The sequence below is a fragment of the Solanum pennellii genome, chromosome 6 (assembly GCF_001406875.1).
Source record: "Solanum pennellii chromosome 6, SPENNV200".
Classification (NCBI taxonomy): domain Eukaryota; kingdom Viridiplantae; phylum Streptophyta; class Magnoliopsida; order Solanales; family Solanaceae; genus Solanum; species Solanum pennellii.
The window spans coordinates 7,507,969-7,519,601 of NC_028642.1; the positions used below are offsets into that span (position 1 = coordinate 7,507,969).

The 11,633-nt window shown below is 34.9% G+C and overlaps 1 long non-coding RNA gene across 1 annotated transcript in view; it reads right to left on the bottom strand.

Moving 5' to 3' along the window:
- The window catches only part of LOC107021767, a 4,306-nt gene extending 2,338 nt beyond the window's left edge, over nt 1–1,968 (bottom strand). The window contains exon 1 of the long non-coding RNA XR_001457072.2: nt 1,179–1,968. This is a non-coding gene — a long non-coding RNA (uncharacterized LOC107021767). The remainder of the gene's footprint in view (nt 1–1,178) is intronic.
- Between the last annotated feature and the right edge of the window lie 9,665 nt (nt 1,969–11,633).

Consider the following 11,633-nt stretch of genomic DNA (forward strand, 5'->3'; position numbering starts at 1 on the left):
CCCCACCCACTACCCCCACCCCACCACCACCACCACCACCACCCCAAAATAATAATAATTTTGATTTTAAAAAATATTTTCAATGTCATAAATTATTTTTTACTTAAGTAAAAATAAAAGATGTCTCTCAAAAACAAATTTCATTAATAAATCAAACACTAAAAATCATTTCCGAAAAATATTTTCTACTCACCAACCAAACATGAGAAAATAAGTCCAAAATCTACTTGTTTTCCAGGAAAACATTTTCTAGGAAAACATTTTCCATGAAAAACATTTTCCTCCATACCAAACACACCCTAAGAGTACATCGCTATCTTAAGCCAAAATGAGATGCACTCACATGATGCTATAACAAGTTAAGATTGTGAAAATAACACATTAACATAGAAAAGAAGAACAACTACAATATTGACCAAAAAATTCATCTTTTTTGATTAATGGATAAAACCAAAACAAGTCAAACTATACTTAGAAATCAAAGAAACAATCGAATCTCTAGCCCTTCTTTCGAAAGCGAAGTATTTTCAAATATGCCAAATAGGACACAACAAGTAACAAAGGGAGTTGCTGCATCTCATGAACAAGAGTGGCTCAAGCATATTAATGGCTTAAAGCAAAAATCAAACGGGATTTTAAACAAATTGTTAATAACTTTTATATAATTGATTTCTTCTAGTCTTCAACTGATAATATAACCATTCTTATTTTAATTTATTTGTAATGAGATATACTATTCAAAATATGTCAAATTTCTTCTAATAATTTACTCATTTTCATGAAAAGTTACTTTTTCTACAAATGGTATTCAATTTTTGTTAAACATAATAACTTATAACATATTATTATTAAAAATAAGGCCCTTTAATTTGGGGCCTAAGCCACATATCTTTTTCTTAACACTATCGAGCCACCCTGCTCATGAACGATAGATGCAGCAACATTCTACCTCCATATGCCTTTTGAAAATTCTGCCTAACACCCACGAAAACAACAATACGCACATGAGCCTGCACTATGCTTCAAACAACTAAGACATACTCAACTCCAATCCATTCACTCGGCTACAATATGAGAAATGAATCGAAGAGAAAAAGCAAGAAAATAAACCAGCGAACAACTTTAGCTCACAAAAAAGCAGAACATCAACTAAAGAGTTGGAATTTAAAGAAATTTACCTTTTCGGAGGTTGCGAACTATGATGGAACGAGCAAGGAGGGGAACGAGATTTCACCAGCAAAACTCGAACCGGACAACAAAGGAGAAGCCTAGGCAGCAACAATATTCGAACTAACTTTAAAACAACGATGATCAACCTAGAAGGATGGAAACTTAAAATTCTCTCTCTATTTCAAGTGTATTTCCTATATATCATGTAAGTATTTTCTTGTGTTTTTCTCTTTCTCCCTTTCTGATTTGTCAATCCCTCACATTGAAGAAGAAGAGAGTATTTATAGGCAAACTTCTAGGGTTCAGATTTTAGGGGAAAAAACAGACAGAAATAGGTGGATTCCCAATTCGAAATTCAAATTCATTTCAAATGAAGGTTCAACCAGCTGGAATTTGTACCATTACCAACTGAAAATGATATGGGCGCTTGATTTCGGATCAAAGGACAAGGACGCAAGGAGATGAGGACATGTTGGACGACGAAGGACGATTTCCCAACGTTCTTCGTATCGAGGTGGACACGTCGAGAGGAGAGAGATGTGACTTGATTAATTTTCTTGACTCGGGTCGCTGGGCTCGATTTGCTGGAGTTTTGAGTTTTATGGGTTTCTACTCCCGGGAAGAAGAAGAGAACGAGTGTTTGTTTGGGGTGGAGTCGTGTACGTGTCTGGGTATTGTTTCTAATGTATTGGAATTGTGTGGGCTGGGTTTTTGGGGAATTTTTGAGTTAGATGACGAGTGTTGGGATGCTGGAAATTTTTAAAGAAGGCCCAGTATTGGTTTCAAATAGAGTAGAATACATTGTTAAGAAAGGGACTAGAGAATAGCCACATGATTTGAAATTATGGCCAAAAGAATTAAGAAGTTATTCTAATTAAGTTGATTTAGGGAATTTTAAAAGGATGACCTAGTTTGACTTAGAACGGAGTTTAGGAAAAGACTGAAGACTTTTTAATCTTGTGGTTCAAAATTAAAATTATGTCAAATGTACCAAAATGTCTTTTAATCTTGTGGTCTTAAACATGTCACGGGGAAAGTTAAAGTTAAAGTGTTGCCAAAAAAGGAAAGGGATCATTCTTTTTTAAACACACTAAAAAGAAAACAGGATCATTCTTTTTGAAATGGAGTAATATTTAAAAAAGATGAATTGATATTATTTAATTTACAAGCTTCTTAATTTTAACAGACTCAAAATGATTTGACTCAAAGATAGACTAATAACACAAAAATATAAACTATTGAATAATTAAACTAGTTAACCAAATATTTAACTAAAACAAAATATTTTTGACACAATTTTTGAATTCATAAAATATACCGACCATATACAAAATTATATAAAGATATATTTTATATTTAAAAATTCCAAAAGTGATAAAATATTTAAAATAACCTGTAAACTATTATTATGTATTTATTTTATTTTGAAATTATCTAAAACTAATTATTTCAAACACTCTGAAATTAAAGAAGCTCGATGATTAATTTGTATTGTCGAAGTCCAAAATTGAGTGTCAACAATTATTGCATTACTTTTATATATTTTTTGTGTTGTGGGATTGAGACTGAATTATCTTGGTGAAAATAGACAATTGTCACCACGTTCAAATTTGGATGGTGATAAGGAGCGAGCCTTAGCATTTCTCTCCATCTTAAAATGATATAAAGTTGTAATTGTGTTGGTATAGAATCCAACGGAATTAAATCTCAGACAAAAGTGAGCATAAGCTTAATATTTGTTATATTTTTTGTTTCACTTCATGTGACATAGATTAAATTTAGAGAGCCAATTAAATTTTAACAAGATTTTTACATATTTTATGTTGTTAATTATTGTAATTTATAGTACTTTTTAAATAATTTTTAAATGGTATATATTATTTCCCCTGTCCCAATAAATGTAGCACATATAGAATTCAAGAGTCAATAAAGTATTATAATTTTTGAGACTTATAATACTTTTTACGTACTTTCTAAATCAACTAATATATGTTATTTCTTTTATCCCATTTTATGTGACACAGATAGATTAATTTTATGACTAAATCGAACTGCTTATAAGCATTCAAATTTCTCATTTTTTTTTGAAATAATTTAAAATATAAATATATATATATANTATTAGTAGTAGAAACTTACTTACCAAATCTTCTCTTATAAGAAATCAATTTTTCATATGGTGTTTTTAAATACTTTAAGATGTCAATTATCGTGATTAATAATATTTTTTACATAATTTTTAGATACATAAAAAAGAATGAAAAATAAGTCAAACATATTAAAACGGAAGAACTACAAAAAATTATAGCAATACCCTTAAAGTACTCAAGAAGGGAGTTATATATAAAAATGCATAGGTAATGCAGACATGTTGACAATCATGTGTGTGGTCATCCACACTTATATATTAGTAGTAGGCATTTACTTACCAAAACTTGTATTTTAAATTGAGTAATCTATCCTTTTCTTTTTATTTGTCTAATTTTAATTTTTACGAGTCATTTTTGACAGTAAAAAAAATATCTTTTTACTTATTGTTCCCTCAATTTGTTTAGAGAGTTACTCTCTGTTTGGATCACCGTTACCCATTGTTTCATAATGCATTGTATTGTACTATATTGTATTGTATTTTATTGTATGGTAGATACAATATTTGGTTAAAGTGTATTGTTTGGTTTGATTGTTGTTAGGTTGTGGAGCCTGATTAATATTGTAATGTTAGGTTGTGGAGCCTGATTAATATTTGATGTATTGTACTATTTATTCTCTGTAACCTAAAATACTCTGAATTATTAATACATATCCCACCGCTGTGGAAGTTTACTCACGGGGTGTTACCACGAAATATTGGTTGCTCTCTTTCTCTCTCTAGATCTCTCATCTCTCTCTCGAAAGTTCTTGTGTTCTTCATTCATCAAGTGTGAGTGTGTAGATTCGATCCTAACAACTGGTATCAGAGCTAAGGAGATTCAACGCGATCACTGAAGATGGATAGTTCGAAACTTGGAATCGAGAAGTTTGATGGATACAATTTCAGTTTCTGGAAGATGCAGATCGAAGATTATCTGTACCAGAAAGATCTTCACGAACCGTTGACCGGGATGAAGTCGGAATCCATGATGGAGGAGTAGTGGAAACTCAAGGATTGCCAGGCTCTAGGGTTGATCCGATTGACTTTGTCAAAAAACGTGACGTTCAACATCGTGAAGGAGAAGACTACGTCGATCTGTTGAAGGAACTGTCAAATATCTATGAAAAAACATCGGCGTTGAACAAGGTATATTTGATGCATAGATTGTTCAATTTACAGATGTCTGAGAATGGATCTGTTGTTGATCATATAAATGAGTTCAATATGATTGTGAGCCAACTCAGTTCTGTGGATATTAATTTCGAAGATGAAATTAAGGCGTTGATTTTACTGTCATCTCTGCTCGAGTCTTGGGATACTGTTGTTGTTGCGGTAAGCAGTTCACGTGGATCTGAGAAACAGAAGTTTGATGAAATCCGTGATGTTGTTCTTAGCGAAATTATTCGCAATTGAGAAGTGGGAGATTCATCGAGCAGTGCTCTCAGCGTTGACCGAAGGGGGAGAAGTAAGACGAAATTCCAAAATCAACATGGTCGATCAAAATCAAAAATTTACAAAGCCAAAGAAGAAACAGAATCAGAAGTCTAGAGATGACAATGATTCTGTAAATTTAGTAGAGGACATTGGGGATGTTTTAATCCTTAGTGTGAACAGCCCGCTTGAATAATGGATTTTGGATTCTGGTGCTTCTTTCCATTCGTCTCCAAGCAAGGAGTTGTTCCAAAATTTCAAATCTGGAAATTTTGGAAAGGTGTATCTTGCTAACAATAAAGCCTTAGAGATTGATGGAAAGGAGGATGTTTGCATAAAGACCCCCTCGTGAAACCACTGGACATTGGAGGATGTCAGATATATTCCTGGGCTCAAGAAAAATATTATCTCTGTTGGTCAGTTGGATAGCATGGGATATGCAGCAGAGTTTGGGAAAGGTTCGTGGAAGATTGTGAAAGGTGCTATGGTAGTAGCTCGTGGCACCAAATCTTGAACCTTGTACACCACTGCAAGGTGTATTAACATGGCCGTTGTTGCTGAAGGTGCCTCCAGTTCATGTCTGTGGCACAACAGGCTTGGAAACATGAGTGCTAAAGGAATGAAGATGTTGGTTGCATAAGGAGCATTAGAGGGCCTGAAGTCTGTTGATATGGGTCTTTGTGAGAGCTGTGTTATGGGCAAACAGAAAAGAGTAAGCTTCACAAAGACTCCTAGAGAGCCAAAGAAAGTGCGGTTGGAAATGGTCCATACATATGTTGGGACCATCTCCAGTAGCATCACTTGGAGGATCCAGATTCTACGTTACCTTTTGATGATTTCAGCAGGAAGGTATGGGTTTACTTCTTGAAGCATAAGTCAGATGTATTTGCAACTTTCAAGAAGTGGAAAGTTGAAGTTTAGAATCAGACCGGTTTGAAAATCAAATGCCTAAGGTCTGATAATGGAGGAGAGTATGACAAATCAGAGTTCAAGGCATTCTGTGCAGCTGAGGAAATCAAATTGATAAGAACAGTTCCTGGTAAGGCAAGGCAGAATGGAATTGCTGAGAGGATGAACAGAACATTCAATGAGCGTGCAAGAAGTATGAGTATACACTGTGGGCTGCCCAAAACAGGATGTTGTGAGCACAGCCGCATACTTGATCAACAGGGGACCATCAGTTCCTTTAGGGTTCAAGATTCCAGAGGAGGTGTGGACAGGAAAAGAACTCAAGTACTCACACTTGAGGACTTTTTGTTGCACTGCTTATGTTCATGTTGATCCTAAAAAGAGATACAAGTTTGATGCCAAGGCTGTGAAGTGTTACTTCATAGGCTATGGTTCTGATTTGTTTGGTTACAGGTTTTGGGATTACAAGAACAGAAAGATCATGATATATTGTGACGTGACATTTGATGAGTCTGTCATGTAAAAGGATAGAGAACAGAAGGTTCTAGAGATTACAAAGCAAGTGGGAGTTGTGGTTTAGTTGGAGAAGAGTAACCCTAGATATTTTGAAGCAGATACTCAACCAACTCCTACTGAAGAATCTGAAGTGGAGCAAGTTACACCTGATCAGGTGTTAAGGAGATCATCCAGAACCATCAGGGCACCAGATAGGTATTCACCTTCATTACACTATCTATTGCTGACTGATGAGGGGGAACCATAGTCTTTTGATGAGGCCCTACAAGTGGAGGATTCGATCAAGTGGGAGCAAGCCATGGATGATGAGATAAGGTCACTTGAGAAAAACGACACATGGGTGTTGATTGAGTTATCTGCAGGGAAGAGAGCTTTGCTGAACAAGTGGGTGTTCAGAATTAAGACTGAACCAGATGGTAAAAGAAGGTTCAAGGCTCGTTTAGTGGTTAAAGGATATTCATAAAGGAAAGGTATTGATTATGCTGAAATATTTTCTCCTGTTGTGAAGTTAACCTCTATTCGAATTCTATTGAGTATTGTTGCATCGGAGAATTTGCATCTAGAGCAAATGGATGTAAAAACAGTGTTTTTACATGGAGATCTGGACAAAGCTATATGCAGCAGCCGGAGGGATTTGTGGTTCCAGGCAAGGAACACATGGGGTGCAAGGTCACCAGGAGCTTGTATGGACTAAAGCAAGCACCAAGGCAGTGGTACAAGAAGTTTGACTCCTTCATGACCAAGAGTGGATTCTGCAAAGCTGAAAAGGATCCGTGTTGTTACTTCAAGAAATATACTGATTCATATGTCCTTCTAATCTTGTATGTGGATGATATGTTGATGTCGGGATCTAGTATGAGGGAGATTAACAATCTGAAGACAAGGTTGTCTGCAGCGTTTGAGATGAAAGATTTGGGTCCAGCGAAGCAGATTTTTGGGATGAAGACTTCTCGGGATAGACCTACTGGCACTTTAAATCTATCTCAGGAATTGTACATTGAGAAGGTATTGAGCAGATTCAGGGTTAATGATGCTAAACCCAGGACTACTCCATTGGAAAATCACTTTAAATTGTCAAAGGAGCAGTCACCCAAGAAAGCCGAAGAGCATGAGCATATGGCACTTGTTCCATATGCTTCAGCAGTTGGGAGTTTGATGTATGCTATGGTCTGCACTAGACCTGATATAGCACATGTAGTGGAACTTGTTAGCAGGTACATGGCGAACCCGGGGAAAGATCATTTGGAAGCTGTGAAGTGGCTTATGAGATATCTGAAAGGTACATCCAGTACTTCACTTTGTTTTGGCAAAGGCAAGGTGACTCTACAGGGTTTTGTGGATGCTGATTTTGGTGCGGATGTAGATTCGAGCAAGAGTACATCCGGGTACATTTACACCATAGGTGGAACAGCAGTGAGTTGGATGTCCAGGGTTCAGAAGTGTGTTTCTCTTTCATCTACTGAAGCTGAGTATGTGGCAATAGCTGAAGCTGGGAAACAGATGATATGGCTGGCAAATTATCTGGAGGAATTGGGCAAGAAGCAGAGCAAGAAGATTATTTACTCAGATAGCCAGAGTGCCATAGAGTTTGTGAAAAATCTAGTCTATCATTCGAAGACAAAGCACATCAGAAGGCGGTACCATTTCACTCGCAGGGCAGTGGAGGATGGTGATATGTTCTTGGAGAAGATAGAGAGTGCAAAGAACCCGGCAGACATGTTGACAAAAGGTGTTGATGTTGGGAAACTGGGGTTATGCAAAACCTCGGTTGGTCTTCTGTAGTTGTTGCTACAGATGTCGCGGTGCGGTAAAGATGTTGATGATGAAGAGATTTTTTTTGAGAATGTATTTTTGGATGACTAAATCAGTCTCCAAGTGGGAGAATTGTGAGGTTGTGGAGCCTGATTAATATTTGGTGTACTGTCATATATATTAATGTTAGGTTGTGGAGCCTGATTAATATTTGATGTACTGTACTATTTATTCTTCATTTATTCTTTGTAACTTAAAATACTCTGAATTATTAATATATATCCCACTGCCGTGGAAGTTTACTCACGGGGTGTTACCACGAAATATTTGTTCCTCTCTTTCTCTCTCTAGATCTCTCATCTCTCTCTCGAAAGTTCTTGTGTTCTTCATTCATCAAGTGTGAGTGTGTGGACTTGGTCATAACAATTGTATTACAGTGTAATTTATAAATTTACTAAAATGTCCATAATTATTTTAATTATTTAATTTATCAATGATTACTAATAAAATAAAAATTCTATCATGCATAGTTTTATATGTCATTTGATAAAATAAAATTATATCATCAAACATTATTATCACGTTTGTATCTAGATTAATTTAATTAAAATTGATAAGATCAAAATTTATATATACAATTTTAAAAATTATCATGTACCACATATATTAAGAAACTTTTAAAAATGGTGAAAAAGTAAGATATATTGCTTTGTATGAACTAACTAATTAATAGATTTAGTCGTTCACCAATTGTAAACTCTAGTCGTTAACTATAAATTTAAATTTATACTTTTGTATTTGCATAATGTAGAAATCTGCAAAAAAAAAAAAACATATAAAGCAACATGCTGAAAAAGAAAAAAGTATGAAACATAGAAGAATGTATTCTTAAAAAAGAAAGAAGAAGGACAAACAACCAAACATAGAAGGAACAAAATAACGTAATAGTTATTGGGTAGGAGGTTTAACTAGGATTAAATAATATAGGGTCAAGGGTAAAATAGTATTATGAAATAATAAATGAGGATATAATTGGGATAAGAAATTAAGTAATGAAAAAAAAACAAATAGGTTGTTTCCATAAAATAGTGGTTTTTATTGTTACGGAATAACAAATTTAACAAAATAATACAATACAATACATGTTAAGTAACTATAAAAACAAACATTGCTTATATGATACAAAATAATGTCACATCCGGGGAGCACCCCCTAGAAGTAAAATGACGTACTTGACCTCTTGGAAGTCTTATACAAGCCCATAGTTATCGTTCATCGCATTGTCGTAGTAGCGGGAAATTTAAACTTTTTAGCACATCATATGTTAGAGCATTACTTATATATATATATATATATATATATTATATCATTATATATAATTTAGGACTGTAGTCTCTTTTTTCATCTTAGACTCAACATCATAAGAGTACATTAGGGACACAGACCTTATAACATAATACTGAACTATACAATTTATAACACTTTACAGTAAACATAAGTAGGAGATCCTTGAACTTAAGGATTCCTTTCCTTGAGCTTGAGAATTCACATATCAAGCTCCTCATCATCTAAAGACATCATTTAAGCGTCCATAACCTACATTTTTTGTAAAAAGGTATAGAGGAATGGAGTTAGTACAAGAATGCACTAAGTATGGCAACCATGCAAAAACATGCATTTAAAAGGGACATTTTCTTGAAAATCATACTTCATGCCTTTTTGAATAAATTTTGATAAAACCTTTATACAATAGCATTTATATTATTCACATACTTCATATAAACATATTCAAAGGTCAAACATCATATAATATCACATATAGAATTTAAGGCACATTTGAGGTCACTTTACAGTGAACTATTTTCCTTTACAGTGAACATCTTTTCTTTTACTCATTAACCTCCCCAGGTAAGCCTCTAGTGATACTTGGTGCAATGCATCACCTTAAGGACACAAGGAATCATTCATACAACTTATATAAGCCAACACATACCATCATAGAAGTATAATACCTAAAAGACACTTTTAGGCTAAGACACAAGAACATTACAGTAAGCTCTTGTCATTATGCATATATACTTATTTTGTTTCACATAGAACCTTATGAAACCTTACTCATAATCCTTCTCTAGGTCTACTAGTGCAATGTATATGTGAAGCCCCATAACCTCACACACACTTAGTAAACCTATCATAAGACCACAAGACTTAACATCCAGTTCATACATCAACATAGCAGGTGAGGACAATTTCATTCATGTCAACAACCTTCATCATATAGTCATTAAGACCAATCTAGTGCATATAAGGACAAGACCACATCACATAGATCCATTCAAACTCATACCATGCACTTCATCACAACAAGTTGACAATTACTACAAAGTCATGCATAAGGAACATATACATATACACATGAATCAGAACACCTTGCTAGGACTTCATTCAAGAGCCATTTGTGTAATGCATAGGTAAAGTCCCATACCCCCACCTATACTAAGCAAGTACCCTTAGGTTATCCTAGATAGGGTCTTTACTTTACTTCCATTGTCCATTTTACTTTTGGGAAGCTATAGCCTTAACCGACACTATGACCGTGGGTGCTAAACATAGAATTTAGTGTTGTAGAGCCTTACACCAATGGAAGGTGTTCTCACCTAGCCAAGGTAGAACATAAACATACATATTAGCATACTAAGTGAATTCACTTGCTAGATCCTACGTGGAAAGCATAGTTTATGGAACTAAGAGATAAACATGACGCTCAACATGTTCATTAGCAATGGAGACTCATCTCATGAGAAACCATGGGTGAACCTTCCTCAAAGGGAAACCACCACCTCTTGTGGAACCATAGGTGAATATTCCTCTAAGGGAAGTCAAACCTTATGGGAACCCAATGGGGAATCTTCCTCCAGAGGAAGCCAACACTCTATGAGAAATCAATGGTGAATCTTCCTCATGGGAAGCAAACACCTCTCATTGTCAAGTTAACTCGGTGCTAGGCTAAGTTCCCCTTTTTATTAAAAGCCTCTATTACCTTAATTCATAAAACATAGGCTTAGGATATTGATTCCTTATATGCTTATAGCATATCCAAGCACATATATAATTTTAGGGTACACATGAGCACACCATTCAAGGCCCCTCTATTGACTAGATTTCCATACATGTGTGCGTGTGTACTTGTATGTGAGCAAACCTTTCACATAACACATAAATGTCACATATGTTCATATATCAATGCATAAGTCTATAGGTGTACCTATAAGAGCAATCCCTTCATATCAACATTCCAAGACACTATGCACATTCATACTTCATCATATCATATACTTAACATCGTAGCATATGAGTCATATTCATGGTATGTCCTTACATTCATTTTTATATTCATAGAAACCAAACCTAGGAACTATCCTATCAAGGTACATATGTGCAATGCATAGACAAGGTCCCATACCCTTGCCCATACTAGTACACCTATCAAGTCATCTTAGTTAATGGAATACATAACATACTTCACATACATTTACATTACATACACAGTAGTAGACATTTAGTGAATATGAGATCAACATTTCATTAGACACTATGATTCTATAATACTTGTATGCATGCATGTAGAGTGAGGGTGTGTGTACATTGGTCAATATGATCACATAATGGCTATCAATAACACATTGAGGCAGTCACCCTTTTAAGAACACATTACACATTCAAA